This window comes from Pristiophorus japonicus, chromosome 9 (assembly GCF_044704955.1).
Source record: "Pristiophorus japonicus isolate sPriJap1 chromosome 9, sPriJap1.hap1, whole genome shotgun sequence".
Taxonomy (NCBI): Eukaryota; Metazoa; Chordata; class Chondrichthyes; family Pristiophoridae; genus Pristiophorus; species Pristiophorus japonicus.
The window spans coordinates 47,419,824-47,441,391 of NC_091985.1; the positions used below are offsets into that span (position 1 = coordinate 47,419,824).

At 47.9% G+C, this 21,568-nt stretch overlaps 1 long non-coding RNA gene across 2 annotated transcripts; it reads right to left on the reverse strand.

Annotated features, from left to right (window-relative positions):
• Positions 1-629: 629 nt before the first annotated feature.
• On the reverse strand, positions 630-16,405 carry LOC139272603 (uncharacterized). Of its 2 annotated transcripts, XR_011594902.1 has the most exons (4): positions 15,872-16,405; positions 13,268-13,368; positions 1,915-2,071; positions 630-1,627 (listed from the first exon to the last, which is right to left on the reverse strand). It is a non-coding gene; the product is annotated as an uncharacterized lncRNA (long non-coding RNA). The 2 variants fall into 2 exon arrangements; XR_011594901.1 differs by having other exon boundaries at positions 630-2,071.
• Between the last annotated feature and the right edge of the window lie 5,163 nt (positions 16,406-21,568).

Below are 21,568 nucleotides of genomic sequence, written 5' to 3' on the forward strand. Positions count from 1 at the left end.
CGAATAACGCCCATATATCGCCCATTTTGGCACAAAATGGAAACTGATTGTTTTTTTAGGAGACTTATCGGCAAGCGTTATTTTCTCAATGGGCTTAACGCCGAGAAAAAATGTTACTGCCGGCCCACTTTTTTTGGGGCGGAATCAGCAGAATGGGCGATTTCAAAGCCCATATTATCAGCCAGCGTTACTTTCCTCACGGAATTAATGGCGAGATTCAATAATAACGCCCGCCGACTGTTTTTTGTTGTACAGAGCATATTTATCCAAACTAGCAGCCATGGAGATCACCCACCGTCAAATTCACCACCTCGCACACATATCGCCCAGAATAACGCCCGCTCAAAAAACCAGCCACAAAAAGTGGAACTAACCGCGACGGACGCCAGCGGTGTGGCTGGCATTTGTTAAATCCCACTCTTACGTGAGGAGCTGGTGTTGGAAAGATTTGCCTGAAAGAGCGCTGATGTGAGTGACAACACTGACACACTGCTGTGTGTGTGCAGCTCAGACATCAATGGTGCCCATCACCTTAGTGCCAGTTAAAGTTTACGTTGATTGATGTTAAGTTGTATTTAACCCTTTCACGGTAAGGAATCACCAGTGTGTGACGGTCCTGCTATCTGAGACAATGCGCAACAAGGTTATGTTCAATAACAAAAGTTTAATAGCAACGTTGGTCTGAAATCATAAGTATCACAACCAATAACACCAACCCCCGCCCACACCCAACTTTTTCCACCATTGACATAAGTCACATGTTCAACATGTCCAGCAACACAGAATACAAATGCAAAGCAGGAGCGTGGTCCCCAGCCCCCATACATTGCAACAAATTGCATACATCCAGATGGAGATATAACACAGCCATCATCTGCGGACATGCACCTCAGTTTCCTCACTGGGCCGAGGAGCTCCTCAGGCGGTGCCTCATTGGGGGGGATGAAGGCAGATGCGGTGGTTGCTTGGATATGGGAGCGGGGGGTGCCGAGGGGGCAACATTCTCTGATGCAGAAGCAGGATCTTAGTCCTTGCTCTCATCTGTCGTTCGCAGTGGTGGGGCGGAACCTAGGGGTGGAGTGCCGTGCTCGGGGGGCCACTGGGAGGCCTGTGGCAGCAGTGTTCCTGGCTATCGCATCCAGGGACTATGCCGTGCATGGAATGTACTCGGTCATGGTGGCCAGCTGTCGGGATATGCCCTCTAATGCCTCGATGAGCTGGTCACCAATGTCTACAGTCCTCCTGGACACCTGTACCATCTCTCCGCTGTCATGTCACGCTCTTGGAACAGACTTGCCACGTCCACGAGGCCTCCACGGGGTCGGCGCCATCCTGGGGACAAATGGGGTGTCCTGTGGAGAGGTGCTTGGGGCTGGCACTTCCAGAGTGGAGGCGGGAATGACCGGAGGACCACTAGATGGCCTTGGGGTGGAATGGCTTCCGGAACGTGGTGATGCAGGTTCTTCGAAGTCTGCGCTCTCATCCATCGAGAACAGACCCAGCGGATTGACGGGCGACAATCGGAGCTCCTCAGCACCAGATGTAGTAGGATCATCTACTGACTCCTGCCCTGCGCACCCACCTTCTGGCCTCTGTGGCCTTGCCTGGAGCCATGCTGCTGGCTGAGCTGCAAAACACAAATGAGGTTGTTAGAGGAGAAGGGGGTGCTAGGGTCACAAGGTGAGTTCAGCGCTACACACAGCATATGCACGACAAAAGCACCACTGCTCTCAAAATCATCACAGACATCACATTTCATGACCATCAACACATTGTGCATTGCAATGATTTTCAGGAGGCGAGCATTATTTATATGACACTTTTAGAAATCATCTATCATATATGATTGTTCGGATATGAGTTGGTGTGAAATCTATTGGCTTTAGATCACGCATTGGTGTAAGCTTTACACACGTGACATCACTTCAAGGTCTGCAGATACGTCTGTGGCTGTCCGGGGGTGCTTCCCCACGACTGTGAGCACTCGCTCCTCCATCTCAGTGATGTCGCTGCGGACTGGTGGCCCCCCACCCGTTCGCCTCTGCTCGGACCGCATCGTCGATAGCTTCTTCTGTAAAAGGTGACAGGACGACATGGCATGAGATCATTGCGTGATATCATTGCTAGGTACTGTCACAGACATTGATACAGCACATAACCGAGATGTAATCATGATTATTATGATTATTATCATTCTTTATCTAAAGACGTACACCGTGACTGTCATGTATCTTACATTATTATATATAACTGTATCCTAACATGCTATACATGACTGTAATAAGATATGACCTGTAACCACCAGCATACCTTACCACCAGGGGTGCACTTGCAAGAGACAGGTATATAAGGACAGGTCTCAGGCAAGTGCAGCATTCCAGAGCGGTGAAATAAAGGTGCAGGTCCAGAGTGACCTTGACTTAATTACATGCCTCGTGTGAATCTGTACTGAGGGGACAGGACTTTACAGTGGCAACGAGTTACGGGATTACAGAATCCACAGAATGGCGAACAACGGATCAGATGAAAAGTACAATGCGGGAGACAATTGGGAGGACTTTATAGAAAGGTTCCAGCAAAGCTTTGTAACCAAAGACTGGTTAGGCAACGATAAGGCAGACAAGAGAAGAGCCCATCTCTTGACCAGCTGTGGCTCGAAAACATACGCTTAAATGAAGGATCTGTTGGCACCCGAGAAACCAGCAAGCAAGTCGTTTGAAGAATTGAGCACACTGGTAAGAGACCACCTGAAGCCAGCGAGCAGCCTACACATGGCCAGACACAGGTTCTACAACTACAGACGCTGTGTGGGCCAGAGCATACCCGACTTTGTGGCGGAACTTCGGAGGTTGGCTAGTTTATGTGAGTTCTCCGATGAACTGAGGAGAGAAATGCTGAGAGACTTTTTCATTGAAGGAATAGGCCACGCAGGCATATTCCGAAAGCTCATAGAGACCAAGAACCTGACCTTAGAGGCAGCAGCACTGGTTGCACAGACATTCTTGGCAGGGGAAGAAGAAACGAGGTTGATTTACTATGCAGGTACAACAACTAACGAAATATTGGAACAAGAAGTTCACAGCACTAAACAAGCTGCTACCCCCACACACAGACAAAACCGGGAGAACAGGCTCTCGACAGAAGGCAGAAGCCATCAAGGGCCACAGGAACGGCTGTTCACACCTCATCAACCCACAATGCGAGCAATCAACTACAAACTGAGAGAAGCTCAAGAGAGATCAGCCAGACGCAGCTCATTCTTTGGGAACACTTTGAACAATGGAACAGGTCTATGCTGGAGGTGTGGGGGTGGGCACTCGTCAAGGGGATGTCGATTTCAGCAGGCTGTTTGCAGAAATTGTGAAAATACAGGGCATTTGGCCCCCATGTGCAAAAAAACGGCAGCTCGGCTGGTATACGAATCGGATGGGTCGGAAAGCGGACCAGAAGATGGTGGGGACAGTACCCGGGACACCGATGTACAACGGGTCAACACGATCAATGGCCGCTGCTCCTACAACAGAATGCCTCCTATAATGATGAGGGTCCTACTCAACGGGATATCTGTCAACATGGAGCTGGATACGGGAGCGAGTCAATCTCTCATGGGCGCTCAACAATTTGAACAACTATGGCCGCATAAAAGAGACAGACCAAAACTCACAAGGGTCGACACCAAACTAAGGACCTATACCAAAGAAATCGTACCAGTCCTCGGCAGCACCATGCTCTCTGTCACACACAAAGGGACAGTGAACCGACTTCCCCTGTGGATTGTCCCCGGAGACCCCCCAGCACTGCTGGGGAGAAGCTGACTGGCAAAACTAAACTGGAAATAGGATGATGTCCATGCCATGTCATTAGAGGAACGGACCTCCTGCTCAACAGTTATAAAGCGATTTGAACATCTTTTTCAGCCAGGTGTGGGCACTTTCAAAGGGGCCAAAGTCAAAATCTACATCACACAGGATGCTAGACCGGTCCATCACAAGGCCAGAGCTGTACCCTATGTGATGAGGGAAAAGATTGAACACTAACTAGACAGGCTTCTGCGGGAAGGCATTATATCATCTGTGGAATTTAGCGACTGGGCAAGTCCCATCATCCCTGTCATGAAGCCTGATGGATCCGTACGAATCTGTGGGGACTACAAATCTACCATAAACAGAGTCTCCCTACAGGACCAGTACCCGCTGCCCAGAGCGGAGGACTTATTTGCCACATTGGCTGGAGGTAAACTTTTCTCAAAATTAGACTTCACATCTGCATATATGACGCAAGAATTGACCGAGGAATCCAAGCTACTCACCACCATCAACACACATTGAGGCCTTTTCATGTACAACCGATGCCCATTCGGCATCAGGTCAGCAGCTGCCATATTCCAGCGCAACATGAGAGAGTCTGCTCAAGTCCATCCCGGGGACCGTTGTATTTCAAGACGACATACTTATCACGGGCAGGGACACCGACTCCCATCTCCGTAATTTGGAGGAAGTACTAAAGCGCTTGGATCGGGTAGGCCTACGAGTCAAGAAATCCAAGTGCCTGTTTCTCGCACCCGAGGTTGAATTTTTGGGCAGAAGGATTGCCGCTGATGGAATCCGCCCAACAGAGTCCAAAACAGAAGCAATTCGCCTGGCACCCAGACCCCGGAATGTCTCAGAACTGCGCGCCTTTCTCGGGCTACTCAGTTACTTTGGGAACTTTATGCAGAACTTAAGCACGCTGCTGGAGCCTCTCCACGTGTACTTAGGAAGGGGTGCAATTGGTTTTGGGGGGACGCCCAGGAACGCGCCTTCAATAAGGCACGCAACCTTCTGTGTTCCAACAGTGTTTTGACTTTCTTTGATCCATGTAAAAAGCTAGTTCTCACATGCGATGCGTCAGTGTATGGGGTCGGGTGCGTTTTGCAACATGTCAATAGTGCGGGCAAATTATAACCCACAGCTTATGCCTCCAGGTCACTTTCGCGAACGGAGCGTGGGTACGGAATGGTAGAGAAGGAGGTGCTCGCGTGCGTGTACGGTGTCAAAAAGATGCACCAATACCTTTTCGGGGCCAAGTTCGCATTAGAAACTGACCACAAGCCCCTCACATCCCTCCTATCCGAGAATAAGGCAATAAACGCCAACGCCTCGGTGCGAATTCAACGGTGGGCACTCATGCTGGCGTCCTACGACTATACCATAAGGCACAGACCAGGCACAGACAACTGTGCCGATGCGCTCAGCAGGCTATCCCTGGCGACCACTGAAGGGTCTAACGTACAGGACTGTGAGATAGTCATGGCAATCAATGCCTTTGAATCCACAGGTTTGGCTCGCCAAATCAGAGCCTGTACGGCCAGCGACCCCACGTTATCCTTAGTAAAAAGATGTGTCCTAACCGGTGACTGGGCAGAGGCTCGCGATGCCTTCCCGGAGGAATTAAAATCCTTTCACAGGCGCATGCATGAGCTATCACTACAAGCAGACTGCCTGATGTGGGGCAGCCGAGTAGTCATGCCTCTGCGAGGCAGAGAGGCATTTGTCCGGGAGCTCCACCGCGAGCACCCAGGGATCGTTCTCATGAAGGCCATAGCCAGATCCCACGTCTGGTGGCCTGGTATTGACGCGGACTTGGAGCTCTGCGTCCGAAGGTGCACCATTTGTGCCCAACTCAGCAATGCCCCCAGGGAGGCTCCACTGAGCCCCTGGCCCTGGCCTACCAAACCGTGGTCGCGGGTGCATGTAGACTATGCGGGCCCATTCATGGGCAAAATGTCCCTCGTAGTTGTAGATGCATTTTCAAAGTGGATCGAATGCACCATTTTAAACTCGAGCACAACCTCCACCACTGTGGAGAGCCTCGCAACCATGTTTGCAATGCATGGAATCCCTGACATATTGGTCAGTGACAATGGTCCGTGCTTCACCAGCGCAGAATTCCAAGACTTTATAATTGACCACGGCATAAATCATGTGAAGACGGCACCGTTCAAGCCGGCCTCCAATGGCCAGGCGGAGAGAGCAGTGCAAATCATTAAACAAGGCATGGTTAAAATCCAAGATCCAACTCTGAAGGGTCGCCTGTCGCAACTGCTGCTGGCATACAGATCTCGTCCGCACTCATTGACTGGGATCCCCCCCGCGCAACTGTTGATGAAAAGGACTTTAGAAACAAGGCTCTCATTAATCCTCCCAGACATGCACGAAATCGTTGAGGCAAAGCGCCGTAAGCTGACTGAGTACCATGACAGAAATTCGAGGGGGAGATGGAATGAAATAGGGGACAAAGTGTTTGTACTAAACTATGGCAGAGGTCCCAAATGGCTTGCAGGGACAGTAATGGGCAAGGAAGGAAACAGGCTACTGGTAGTACAAATGGACAATGGCCAAACCTGCCGGAGGCATGTAGACCAAGTCAAAAGCAGGTTTACCAACAACACTGCGGAACCAGAGGCAGACTACAATGTGGAACTCGCACTACAATGTGAACAGCCAGAGGAAACAACCTGAGGAAAGGGCAATCCCAACAGACAGCCCAGGCGAGTCAACAACAATCACACCAATCGAAACAGACAGCCCAGGCGAGATACCAGCAACCACACCCAAAGAAAAACAGACACCAAGGCAAACAACTGAACCACAACTCAGACGCTCCACGCGAGAGCATAGACCACCTGAGAGACTGAACCTATAAAGACAATAAGACCTTGGGGGGAGGGTGATGTCATGTATCTTACATTATTATATATAATGTATCCTAGCATGCTATACATGGCTGAATAAGATATGATCTGTAACCATCAGCATACCTTACCACTAGAGGTGCACTTGCAAGAGACAGGTATATAAGGACAGGTCTCAGGCAAGTGCTCATTCCAGAGTGACCTTGACTTCACTACATGCCTCGTGTGAATCTGTACTGAGGAGACAGGACTTTACAGTGACCGAAGGCTTTGAGTAAAACATTCCCGGTAAAAATGCAAGACCTCACATCTGCTGATAGTCACTCATGACTGTTACAAATCAAATTATATAAATACATAAGTACATGTAAATCCATGTAATACTTACTCTTGCGGATCCCACAAGGTCATTCCATCGTTTGCGGCATTGGTTGCCCTCACGCACCTCATTGGTCGCTGACGATACCACCTGTGCTGTATCTTCTGGTCGACCTTTGGGGTGGGCTTCCCACGCCCTCCCTGTATGAAATCATCCCAGCTTGACTCGACCTGCTACAGGAGGGAGGCATTTGCCTCATCTGAGAACCTCCTGGCTCTGTTGCGGCCTCCAATGTGCTCCTCTCCCAGCTCACTGCTCTCTCCAGCATCAGTCTCCACAGCGTGCTGTGATGCCTCCTCCTCTCTCTCCATGATAGGCCAAATTCGGGCAAATATGTGGCTGGTAACAGCTCATTTTTGTTTGCCTACTTGCTGTGAAGCTCTAAAGTCTCCCTCCTTCCTCCCAAAGCAGCCACACCACACCCAGACACGCTTTCAGTCCCTCTGAGCTCCCTCTCTCTCTGTCTCCTCTTCTGCGCATGTCATGGTGACCATTGACCTTCAGAATCACGGGAATCAAGCGTAGCCATGCTGTTGCTAAGGACGGCCACACTTTATGGCAGAGGGTCAGAAAAATGTAACGCTACCGTCCATTTGACATTGCTCGCGGTAACGCCCATTTTCAAAAAGGTAAACTAGGTGTTTTGAGAATGGGCGAGAAGCCGGCGATCTGAAAACCCTTTTTTACCGCCCACGCCAGAAATAACGCCCATTTTTGGGTGATAACTGGGGGTTCTAGCCCCATGTCTCAGCCACTGCTACCCTGTTTCTCAACCCTTTCCCCAGCCATACATCCCAGGGAAGTGCTTTTGCTATAGTTGGGCTGAATGGACCTTCCTCAGCCATTGGGCAAGGTACTATCACCAGCTATATCGTTGTAAACACTAATTTAAAACAACTATATGCATGTGAGGCCTGGATTCCCTCACCAGTCAAATCATTCCCTAACAAAATTTCAAGCAGCAAAGAATTTTAAAGCTCCTACTTCTTTTACACTCATCCATATAGAATATTCTAGTTAGACTTTATCCATAGAATCATAGAATCATAGAATCATGGAAATTTACAGCACAGAAGGAGGCCATTTCAGCCCTTCGTGTCCATGCTGGCCGACCAAGAGCTATCCAGCCTAATCCCACTTTCCAGCTCTTGGTCCGTAGCCCTGCAGGTTACGGCACTTTAAGTGCACATCCAAGTATCTTTTAAATGTGGTGAGGGTTTCTGCCTCTATCACCCTTTCAGGCAGTGAGTTCCAGACCCCCACCACCCTCTGGGTGAAGAAATTTCCCCTCTAAACCTCCCCCTAATTTACATCTATGCCCCCTGGTTGTTGACCCCTCCGCCAAGGGAAACATATCCTTCCTATCGACTCTATCCAGGCCCCTCATAATTTTATACACCTCAATAAGGTCTCCCCTCACCCTCCTCTGTTCCAAAGAAAACAGACCCAGCATCTCCAATCTTTCCTCATAGCTGAAATTCTCCAGTCCAGGCAACATTCTTATAAATCTCCTCTGCACCCTTTCCAGTGCAATCACATCTTTCCTGTAATGTGGTAACATCTATCGTCCCCACAAACCCTCCCCCCTCTGCAAGCTCCCAATAGTTAATAGTGCTGAGAACCTGTCCTCATTCATATAATGAATCTGAACCTATCGAATTTGGCGGGGTCAGTACAGGGTCATGCTGATGGGCTGAAGTCCTGTCCTGTCACAGCTCTGACAGAAACTTCACTGAATCGGAAAATCCAGCCTAGCTGATTCTAGCTTGTAATCCAATTCTTTCATACCCGAGTACTCGTTTTTAATGACTTGTGTTTGAATTCTGCTGATTTACTTAGATTTAAAGATTGAACAATCTGCTTTGTTCTGCGGGTGAAATTTGATCCCACATTGATTGCCACCAGCTGAGTTGCAGTCCAGCTGGACTGGTCACTCAGAACAACACAATGACTGATTTACGATACAGGTCAGGCATAAATTCCCAGAAGGAAATGTTAACATTTTCGGCCTGGATTTTCCGCTTCTGTGCTCCCCGGCTTGTGATTGTAAAGTGGAAAATCCTGGCCTTAGAGTCTTTCAGGATTCAAAACCACACATTAGAATGAGATTAGGTGTGTATATTTTCTGCTGCATGTAAATTTAAGGAGAAATGCTTTTAATAATCTATCATTGGTATGTAACAGCAGTTCAGTAAAGGAATTTTTCTTCTTACTACCCAGACACAGGGCAACATTTTTTAAAAGTTCAATTGCCCGGAACTTCGTGGAATGTTGCAAACAGCAACCTATACCATTAATTACACCCTTTCGTGACCCGATCTTTCCGTTGCAAACTTACGCCAAAATTTTCTAGCAAAGTAATTTGATTACGCTGCTGCGAGTATAACAGTGAATCAGGGACCTCAGAAACAGAGCAGCCAATGGCTTACCCCACCTGTATCAATGACCTATTTCAGCAGACCAATATGGGCATAACCCAAGTCACAGAATTCTAACTTTCAAACCTGAAATTTCATTTTGTTGACCTTGATCACAGAGAATTGGCTGAGTTACGGACACACCCAGCTGCTGTATTCAGTTTCCAGGAGCATTATAAGATACAGATTTATTTTATTTATAATTCACCTCTAGCAACCCCCCCCCCCACCCGCCCGCCGCCCCCCACCCAGCCCCAACACGAACCTACCTGAGGGCCTAACTTGGGCTAAAGGCAGCTCGTGGGAATTATTCAGATGTGGTTCGAGGTCCAATTCCGGATGAGCTTCTGGCTTTGGCAGCCAATCCTTTGAGGGTCCGAATACAGACCAAAGCAAATTTCTCCCCGCCTCCCACCTTCATCAATGGCTCATTGGTGCCCTACACCATGCACACAACGTACACTAAATCTAGCACACAGTGACAAGAAGATGTGTTTCATCTGAGAATTAAAGGCCCAAAATTGATGCACTCGCTGCCCACTGCCGCCGACATTCATCCTCAGGTTCCGCCCAGTGCCAGTTTCGATCTGGTCTGAAGCAGGCGGGAGGGGAGCGTTGCGGGGAACCGCCCGCTGACGTCAGCGGACGGCCGAGTGGCGTAAGTGGACTCCCGCCCGCCGAGATGCCAGATTGGTGTGGGCGGGAGTCGGACTGCTGCGAGGAGGCTGGTCTGTCCCCAACGGTATGTATGAAGAGCTGAACCAAAAGGTGAGTAAACATTTTAAAAATTTTTTTCTTTAAAGGGACTTACCTGTATGGGGTCCCCTGAAGGTGTTCCGATGTTTTTTTTTGATGCTTTTTCTTTGCAGGTCTTCGACCCTCCGTGGGCTCGACTCCATCCTCGGCGGCACTTGGGCGGCAAGCGCCTTTGCCGCCGAGATTGGGAGCTCCTGTCGCTGCCATCCAGATTGGCGACGTAAGTCCCTCTTTTGCCTCCCGCCGCCCTTTGAAGGACCTTTTTGATGAAAACCCCGCCCAAAATACCGTCAGGTACCTCAGTGGCCATAGGCGACATTTGGGTGGGCAGGTGCCTTCACCAAATTCGGGCCTTAAGTATGGCAAGAAACAGCAGAGATTTTATATTAAAGCAAAATACTGCGGATGCTGGAAATCTGAAATAAGAAATAAAAATAAATACTTATTCCAGTTCTGACGAAGGTCATCGAATTGAAACGTTAACTCTGTTTCTCCCTCCACAGATGCTGCCTGACCACTGAGTATTTCCAGAATTTTATGTTTTTATTAGAGATTTTATATTACTTTAATCAAATATTTTGAACTCATAATTTTAAATACATTCCCCAGCGGCATTATTTTTCAGTCTAAGTGGCTGCAGCAAGAAAACTAGCATAAAACGAGGAAATTCCCGATCGCCATTGACTTGACCGCTGGGGGGGCAGAGCTACGATTATCAATTTTTCACCAGCAGAACGGTGCAAAATTCCCAGGCAATTATAGCTCAGTGTGAATAATGGTGTAACTCACTTATGGCATAATTTCCTGGGACTTTTGGAGTGGGAAACAAACCCAATGCTGTAGATGCACCATTGCAATGGCACAGTTCTCCAGGGAATTCTGGGCCAATTATTTTCAATGGTCTGTTAAAAAAAATATTTGTCCAAATAAACTGTACTTTAGCTTTGAAGGGTTAATAATAAATGAAAATACTTTCATGTTCCTTTCCCCCACAACTTCACCTTACTTTAACTTATTTCTTCAAGCTAAAGGAGTTTGCTTAGTCAATCAGCCACTGTGCACACAGGGCATAAATTACATCAACTCTACTTTAAATCACTGTCAGCTGGGAATAGCTAGGCAGAGCCAAGTGAAGTATTAAAATTGATTTCCCTTTGGTCTGAACCAAACTTTGAACCAGAGGTGAGCTGTTAAGTCATGGTTTACTGCACATTGAAATTAAGTACGTCTGTTACCAGGGCAGTTACAAGATTGAACTAAAAAGTCATACCTCATCACAATGTCAAACTCAACCAAATGGGCCCAATTCAAACATTCCAGGTGGTGACCATCTTGCTATAAGTCAAAAACATTTGAACCTTGTTGGTTTACGAGTTTCTGCTGCAACCAGCTTTTCATAATCCAGTTTCACATTTCTTGTCAAAAGGAAAATTGCCTTGCATAGTGGGAAATGCAAACCCAACCCAGCAAAAAAAACTAGACTTATCATATAAAGTACTGACTGGGTGCTCTTCATGGCACAGAAATGGGTTTATGCTGAACAAGCTGGAGTTAATTTAGGCCGAACTTGCCCATACTTTGGGCCCGAATTTGATGAAGGCCTCTGCCTGCCCAAAGGATTGCCGATGGCCGCCGATGTACCTGCCGGTATTTTGAGTGGGGTTTTCATCGGAGAGGTCCCTCGAAGGTCGTCGGGCGACAAATCTGTGACATATGCCGCCAATCTGCCGCGGCAGCCGGCTGGAGCTCTCATTCTCGGCGGCAAAGGCGCTTGCTGCCCAGGTGCCGCCGAGGATGGAGTCGGGCCCACAGAGGGTTGAAGACCTGAAAAGGAAAATTATCAGAGAGAAAAAAAACCACATCTGAATCCAGGTAAGTCGCTGTGAAAAAATAAATTAAAAAAAGTTCACTAACTTCCTACCTACCGTCGGGGACAGGCCAGCCTCCAGCCAGTGGTCCACCCCTGTTCTGGCGCCGACTCCCGCCCACATCAATCTGGCAGCTCGGCGGGCGGGTGGTCACTTACGCCACTCGGCCGCCCGCTGATGTCAGCGGGAGGCTCCCGGCGGCTCTCCCCTCCCGCCCGCTCCAGACCGCCTCGAAAGTGGCACTGGGTGGATCTTCACGAGGAATGTCGGTGGCAGTGGGCGGTAAGGTGATCAAATTCGAGCCCTTTGTTTCTTAACTTGTCCCATTACCATCTCCTTTTGCCTTGCACCAACATCACTTTCATCTCTCAATCTCTTCTGCCTTCCACCCAATCACAGACCTTCCTTTTGTTCTTTCATCCCCTCCTCCTCTTTCCCTGCCCCTGCACTTGCATTAAAAAAAAGTTACATCTCTAACCTTTTCTAATACTGACGAAAGGTCATCGACTTGAAATGTTAACTCTGTTAATCTCTCCACAGTTTATGCCTGACCATACTGAGTATTTCCAGCATTTACTGTTGTTATATCACCCATATTAAGGTTCGTCTGTTATGTGACTTTCCATTTTATATATCTTCTCTGTGGTGAAATGACAAGAATCTGCTCAATGCCTTCCACTATTTTTATCTGTAATTGCCTTCCTGAGTTTTATGTGATTTGGTTTCTATAATATTCCTTCGCTCTAACTATACAATAGAGATTAACTTGAGAGAACCCCAAACTGTGATGTGGTTACTTTCTATAGTATCTTCGACTAGAGGGGGTTTAGCTGTGTGTTTTGTCTTTGCATGTCCTTTATGTTTGTTTAGGCTCCCCATTATTGGTCTTCCAGTAATCTCCAAAATACATTCTCCACCAATACTGTAAACTTCAGCTGTTGTATTTTGTGGGACTGGATCTTCAGGAAGACTGAGCACATTCTTGATCTTAAATAAAGCTGATGTGAAGTGCATGGCTTTTTTTTGTTTCAGTAGTCTATTAATTTAATAATAAAAAAGTCCATGAATGAAAAAAGACCTGTGCATTCTGATTGTGTTGACCAAATAATTTTGATCAGATTAGTTTGTTCCAACAAGGGTGAATGATTATTAACTATAAAAAGTGAGCACTTACTTCTCTGCGGGGTTTCTTAGACAAGGTGCAGCTCCTCCTTCTTCAAGTTCCACGACTGGAAAAGTCCCTATGTACCAGAGACCCGATGACTTCCCACTTCACTGCGTGGGTGATTAGAAATGCAAATCAGGATCTTTTTTTCTTAGAAATAATTTTTCTTTGCTGTAGCTATGACAGCTAGGAAAGGGAGAGTGGGCCAGTTTTCTACAGTTCCACTGCAACCTTTATTGAACAATGAAACCACTCTTGTCACAGCCCTAAAGCGGTCTGAAATAAGTTCTGTCTAGCAGTTCCTGCCCAAAACATTAGCCCGTCCTGTCTTTTTAAAAAATTTGCTCATGGCCAGATGTGGGCGTCGTTGGTAAGGCCAGCATTTATTGCCCATCCCGAATTGCCCCTGAGAAGGTGCTGGTGAGCCGCCTTCTTGAACCCACAGTTCTTTGCAGCAGTTTGGTACATCTGAGTGGCCATTTCAGAGCGCAGTTAAGAGTCAAACTATGGGTCTGGAGTCACATATAGGTCAGACCAGGTAAGGATGGAAGATTTACTTCCCTAAAGAACATTAGGGTTATTACGACAAACCTGATCATTTCATGGTCACCATTACTGGGACTAGCTTTTTATTCCAGATTTATTTAATTAACTGAACTTAAATTCCTCAGCTGCTGTGGTGGGATTTTAACTCATGTCTCTGGATCATTAGTGCAGGCCTCTGTATTACTAGCCCAGTAACATAACCACTATGGCACATAATGTGCCCTGGTGTATAATGCTAGCATTTTCTGTTTTTATTCCATTATTTGGCATACGTCAAAATAACCAATGAATGGCTGATGCTTCCATTGGAAACAAGAGTCCAAATTGGACAGCTTGTCATTACAAATATTGTGCAGAATCAATGTCCTGCATATTATGATCACTCTTCCCCAGAGGGTTATTTACTATGAGATTGCTAATTAACTCTGTCTCATTACACAATACAAGATCTAAAACCTTGGTTGGTTCCATGATATACTAGTCCCATCAGTGTTTTCTTCCCCTTGTTATTCCTTATCTCCACCAATACAGATTCTACTTCTTGATCGGCCGAGCCGAAATCCTTTCTCTCTACTGTCCTTATGTCATCCTTTATTATCAGGGCTATTCCACTCCTTTACTATTCTGTCTGTATTTTTGAAATGTCAAGTACTTGGGAACATTTAGTTCCCAACCTTGGTTACCTTGCAACCACGTCTCTGCTATTAGATCATACCCATTTATTTCTATTTGTGCCGTCAATTTATTTATCTTGTTATGTTCGTTCAGATAAAGAGCCTTTAATTTTGGCTTTTTACAATTTTTCTCTATTCAATCCTTATTTCCTGGTACACTTGTATGTTTGTATGCTCTGTCCCTTCCTGTCACACTCTGGTTATCATTATCTCTATCGCTACCCTGCACTATTGCCTTGTCCTTTCTCTTTAACTTTCTAAATTTCCCCTCACCTGACCCCTTCCCCTTCAGTTTTTAGTTTAAAGCCCTATCTACAGCCCTAGTTATTCAATTCGCGAGGGCACTAGTCCCAGCTTGGTTTAAGTGGAGCCCATCCCAATGGAACAGCTCCCTCCTATCCCAGTACTGGTGCCAGTGTCCCATGAATTAAAACCCATTTCTCCCACACCAATCTTTGAGCCACATGTCCAACTCTCTGATCTTATTGACCCTATGCCAATTTGCTCATGGCTTTGATAGTATTCCAGAGATTATTACCTTTGTGATTCTGCTTTTTAATTTAGCCCCTAGCTGCTTATACTCCCTCAGCAGAACCTCTTTCTTAGTCCTACCTATGTCACTGGTACCTACGTGGACCACGACAATTGGAGCCTTCCCTTCCCACTCCAAGTTCCACTCCAGCCCCAAGGAGATGTCCTTAACCCTGGCACCGGGCAAGCAACACAGCCTTCGGGACTCACGTTCTCGGCTGCAGAGAACAGTATCTATCCCCCTAACTCTACTGTCCCCTACCACTACTACATTCCTTTTTACTCCCCCAACTTGAATGGATGCCTGTACCATGGTGCTGTGGACAGTTTGCTCATCCTCCCTGCAGTCCCTGCTTTCGTCCACACAGGTTGCAAGAACCTCGTATCTGTTGGACAAGTGCAAGGGCTGAGGCTCCTTCAATGCTACCTTCTGGATCCCCATACCTGGCTCACTCGTAGTCACACCCTCCTGTCCCTGACCACGGACCAAAATTGAAGTATTTACCTAAGGGGTATGACTGCCGCCTGGAACAAAGTGTCTAAGTAACCCTCCCCCTCCCTGATGCATTACAGTGTCCGAATCTCGGACTCCAGCTCATCAACACTGAGCCGAAGTTCCTCGAGCCGCCAATACTTACTGCAGATGTGGTCGCTGTGGATCACACTGGTGTTCACCAGCTCCCACATATTACAGCTGCAACACATCACCTATTCTGCCATCCCTATTGTATTTTATTTAACTAATTTGTTTTTTAAGTTTTGAAATATCACTCAATTATCTATTTATAGTTTTTACTCTATAATCACGGCCCTTAATTTAAACCAATGCCCTAGTTTTAGAGAAAAAGAGAGAAATACTCACCAACCAATCACTTACGGGACAGGACAGGTTAGATGCGGGTAGATTGTTCCCAATGTTGGGGAGGTCCAGAACTAGGGGACACAGTCTTCAGATAAGGGGTAGACCATTTAGGACTGAGATGAGGAGAAACTTCTTCACTCAGAGAGTTGTTAACCTGTGGAATTCCCTGCCGCAGAGAATTGTTGATGCCAGTTCATTGGATATATTCAAGGGGGAGTTAGATATGGCCTTTACGGCTGAGGGGATCAAGGGTTTTGGAGAGAAAGCAGGAAAGGGGTACTGAGGGAATGATCAGCCATGATCTTGTTGAATGGTGGTGCAGGCTCGAAGGGCCGAATGGCCTACTCCTGCACCAATTTTCTATGTTTCTATGTTTACCTGCTTTCCTGTGACATCACACTTTGATTTTTTTTCCCCCTCACTGGTCCGTTCACTCTGCTCCCAGCTCGGTCTATTTATGGCCATCACTGCTCCTCTGATCCCACTGCTGGTCTCGGGTGCTCGCTCTATTTATGGCCATCACTGCTCCTCTGATCACACTGCTGGTCTCGGGTGCTCGCTCTATTTATGGCCATCACTGCTCCTCTGATCCCACTGCTGGTCTCAGGTGCTCGGTCTATTTATGGCCATCACTGCTCCTCTGATCCCACTGCTGGTCTCGGGTGCTCGGTCTATTTATGGCCATCACTGCTCCTCTGATCCCACTGCTGGTCTCGGGTGCTCGCTCTATTTACAGTGCATAATTATAATGTAAAATTTCTAGGGGAGCATACCTCAGACAATGCCACAGAAATGCACCACCAATTTTGGGCACTCAACATTTGTATTTCTCCCTTCAGGTTTTCATATGTTTGGTTTTTTTTCCCTTCTCTAGTTCAAGCAAATACCTGCAGCTTACTTTACAAACTCTGTAACTATTTGTTTTCTTATATCATCATCATCATAGGCAGTCCCTCGGAATCGAGGAAGACTTGTTTCTACTCCTGAAGTGAGTTCTTTGGTGGCTGAACAGTCCAATACGAGAGCCGCAGACTCTGTCACAGGTGGAACAGATAGTCGTTGAGGGAAGGGGTGGGTGGGACTGGTTTACCGCATGCTCTTTCCGCTGCCTGCGCTTGATTTCTGCATGCTCTCGGCGTTGAGACTCGAGGTGCTCAGCGCCATCTCGGATGCAATTCCTCCACTTAGGGCGGTCTTGGGCCAGGGACTCCCAGGTGTCAGTGCGAATGTTGCACTTTTTCAGGGAAGCTTTGAGGGTGTCCTTGTAGCGTTTCCGCTGCCCACCAGTGGCTCGTTTGCGGTGAAGGAGCTCCGAGTAGAGCACTTGCTTTGGGAGTCTGGTGTCTGGCTTGCGAACTATGTGGCCTGCCCAGCGGAGCTGATCGAATATGGTCAGTGCTTCAATGCTGGGGATGTTGGCCTGGATGAGGACGCTGATGTTGGTGCGCCTGTCCTCCTAGCGGATTTGTAGGATCTTGCGGAGACATCATTGGTGATATTTCTCCAGCAACTTGAGGTGTCTGCTGTACATGGTCCCTGTCTCTGAGCCATACAGGAGGGCAGATATTACTACAGTCCTGTAGACCATGAGCTTGCTGGCAGTTTTGAGGGCCTGGTCTTCAATTCAAACACTCTTTTCCTCAGGCGGCCGAATGCTGCACTGGCACACTGGAGGCGGTGTTGGATCTCGTCGTCAATGCCTGCTCTTGTTGATAGGAGGCTCCCGAGATATGGGAAGTGGTCCACGGTGTCCAGGGCCACGCCGTGGATCTTGATGACTGGGGGGGCAGTGTTGTGCAGTGAGGACAGACTGGTGGAGGACCTTTGTCTTACGGATGTTTAACGTAAGGCCCATGCTTTCGTACGCCTCAGTAAATACATTGACTATGGCTTGGAGTCCAGCCTCTGTATGTGCGAAGATGCAGGCGTCGTCCACGTACTGTAGCTCGACGACAGAGTTTGGGGGGGGTCTTGGACCTCGCCTGGAGAAGGCGCAGGTTGTCAGTAGTTTAGTTCCATTCCAGCGGGGAGCTTGTTGACTGTGAGATGGAGCATGGTGGCGAGAAAGATTGAGAAGAGGGTTGGGGCGATGACGCAGCCCTGTTTGACCCCGGTCCGGATGTGGATTGGGTCTGTGATGGATCCGTTGGTAAGGATCACGGCCTGCATGTCATCATGGAGCAGGCGGAGGATGGTGACGAATTTTTGGGGGCATCCGAAACGGAGGAGGACGCTCCATAGACCCTCGCGGTTGACAGTATCAAAGGCCTTTGTAAGGTCGAAGAAGGCCATGTATAAGGGCTGGCGCTGTTCACTGCATTTTTCCTGTAGCTATCGCTTTGCAAAAATCATGCCCGTTGTGCTCCGTAGTGGACAAAATCCGCACTGTGACTCCGGGAGGAGCTCCTCGGCCACGGGACGTAAAGAACAGGTGGTGGATGGAGAAGGCACAGGGGATACAGCAGCTGGCCGACAACCATGATGTGCGAGGATTCTTTATCGCAGTCAAGGTCACATACGGGCCAAACACCCAAGGCCCCACTTCACTGCTGGCCAAGAATGGGGAAACACTCATCAAGGACACCGAGGCAGTCAGGACCCGCTGGAGGAGCACTTCGAAGATCTCCTCAATCGAGACTCTGCCTTTGACTCAAGTGTTCTCGACTCAATCCCACAGCATGCTACCTGCCACCACCTCAGTGAGACCCCAACACTGCACGAGGTAGAAAAAGCCATAAGACAGCTTAAAAACAACAAGGCTACGGGTGCGGATGGAATCCCTGCTGAGGCTTTGAAGTATGGCGGAGAGGCACTGCTGGCACGAATACACGACCTCATCTCTTTCATCTGGAGGGAGGAGAGCATGCCGGGGGATCTGAGATGCAGTGATCGTGACCATCTTTAAAAAAGGGGACAAGTCTGACTGCGGCAACTACAGAGGAATCTCCCTGTTATCAACCACTGGGAAAGTCATTGCTGGAGTCCTCCTCAACCGTCTTCTTCCTGTTTTCTTATAATTCAGGCCATGTTGCCAGCCCTTTGGGGATGTATCAGTTGTTTGAAGCTGTTGTCAGCGTTTGTTAGTTTTCTAGGTTGGCCTGTATAGAGAGCTAAGGTTTGTTGAGCTGCTCCCAATGAGCTCCAAACTGTCAAGCCAAATCATGCCAATATATATATATGGCCAAAAAATACATTTATATCTTGCACATTGGCAGCAATTACACATTTATTTCACACCTTTATGTTGTAACATCCTTGCCTAGCACCAGGTTTAACATGCATCCAACAACTCAGTCAATCAGAATTATGCAGTGCCAAGTTAGAAAACAAAATGTTGTTTTGTCTATATTTTGATAGCATTTTGTCTCCCAGCTTTTTTCTAATCCCCAAATCCGAAGAGAACTGTTCTCCCCTATGCTGAGTATTTTTCTGTTATCTATTGTAAAAGGAGCCTTTGATTACTGCTTCTTCCATGAAGCTTATTTTAGGTATTGATAGCTTGGCTCTGATGGAATTATTGCCCTCTGATTCAGAAGCTACTGGTTCTAATATCCAGCATTTGAGCACATATTCTGGGTTGAAAGTACAGTGCAGTTTTGAAGGAGTGCAGCATTGTTAAAGGTGCTATCTTTTGGATGTGATGTTAAACTCGGCTTTACCTGTTGTTCAGATAAAAGATCCATTGGCACTAATTGAAAACCACCCAAAAAGATTATCCGATCAACCATCTCATTTGCTGTTTGTGCAGCCTTCCTGCTTGCAAAGTGGCAGCCGTGTTTGCCTACATAACATACAGTGACTGCACTTCCAAAGTAATTTATTGGCTGTGAAATGTTTCAGAACATCTTGAGGTGTGATCAGTTGCTATATAAATCCAACTTCTTTCTTATCTTCTATAGTTACCTTTGTGGCTTGAGTTTATATAATCCTGCAATATGTACTTCTCCCGAATACTAATCCGCTTGTAATTTGTAATAATTCTATCAACTTAATATTAAAATATTGATACCAGGAGTGTGTAGTCTTCGGGAATAATTTATTTCACAAGGTTTATTTTGTTAAGAATGATTTTATTCTCCGCAAGCATTTTAGACCTCACAATACATTTTCTGATACTTTGGCCTTATCTGCTTTAATTCCATGAACTTTGCCACTTTTTTATTTGTGTAAGAAATGCATTTTTGCAGGCTTTCTGCAGAATAATGCTTTCCAGTGAATATTGTTAGCATCACTATGCCTTCAGCTAAAGATTGCCTAAACCTTGTTCAGTTACTGTGCTCTTGATGAATGCCACGTAATGAAACACGGGGCTAGAAATTCATTATATGAGCGGATTGGAGAATTAGCGCCAGGCACAAATGCTTTAGACTGCACATTCAAATAAATGATTGGAGTCATAATTTAAGTCTTTGGGGGAGAAATTCAGGTCGTTTGCGCCTCCCATTATTGCCACCAGGGGCGCTAATGGGCCCAAACGACTTTTCACCTGGGAGCAGCGCCGCTAACGACTCCAGCTAAATTCCGTGGGTGTTTAACAGCGGCGGTAACCGGTAGCGCCCCGCTCCACTGCAGCGGCAATGAAGACGTCATCACCGTGTGCAGCGACCCATTTTTGCCCCGGAACGAAAATTCGGGAGCACCCCATGAAGCTGCGGTGGACCATGCCAGCGACAGCTTCAGGGGGCATGTACCGGGCCGTAGGCTGCTCGCGGCCGATACTTAAAGGGGAGGTGGTGCTCGCACAAAATAAAATCACCCGACTTACCGGTCACGGCCCGTTGAATCGTGGAACGCGGGGTCCGTGCCATCATCTTGCAGCCCGGCACTCCGCTTGAGTGCCGAGCTGATGCCATAGCACCCTGCAGCGTTTTATGAAGGGGAGGGCCCCTTCTGCGCAGCAGCACTACATGTCTTCGGGTGTAGCGCTGCTCTCCTCTCCTTTTGCTTCTACTCTGCTTGCACCCCACAGAGCAAGTGGAGCCTGTTATTTTGCGCTGTACTTGCTCTCGGGGGCGGTAACCCCAATATCGCGAGTGGGGCGGGATTTCTGTGCCTGGCGCAGGAAATCCTGCCTCGCAGCTGTTACCGGGCGCTACGCAATTTCCTTCCCTTTAAGCCCAAGCTCATTGGCGTTACACTCAAAGGGTGGACCAATATCAGTTGCAGTCTAATCACAAGCTTTTTCCAGTTCTTAAAGGGGAGGTTCATTGATGCTGCAGAAACTCATTCTCAGCATTGCTGGCTGTGCAGCTGCCTCAGAAAGAGGCAGGAGTCGAGAGAGGCAGCGGCCTATAAAAGGCTCAGCAGTCCGGGGAGCGTCGAGAGAGGCGGGAGTCGAGAGAGGCAGCGGCCTATAAAAGGCTCAGCAGGCCGGGGAGTGTCGAGAGAGGCAGCGGCCTATAAAAGGCTCAGCAGTCCGGGGAGCATCGAGAGAGGCGGGAGTCGAGAGAGGCAGCGGCCTATAAAAGGCTCAGCAGTCCGGGGAGTGTCGAGAGAGGCGGGAGTCGAGAGAGGCAGCGGCCTATAAAAGGCTCAGCATTCCGGGGAGCGTCGAGAGAGGCAGCGGCCTATAAAAGGCTCAGCAGTCCGGGGAGCGTCGAGAGAGGCGGGAGTCGAGAGAGGCAGCGGCCTATAAAAGGCTCAGCAGGCCGGGGAGCGTCGAGAGAGGCAGCGGCCTATAAAAGGCTCAGCAGTCCG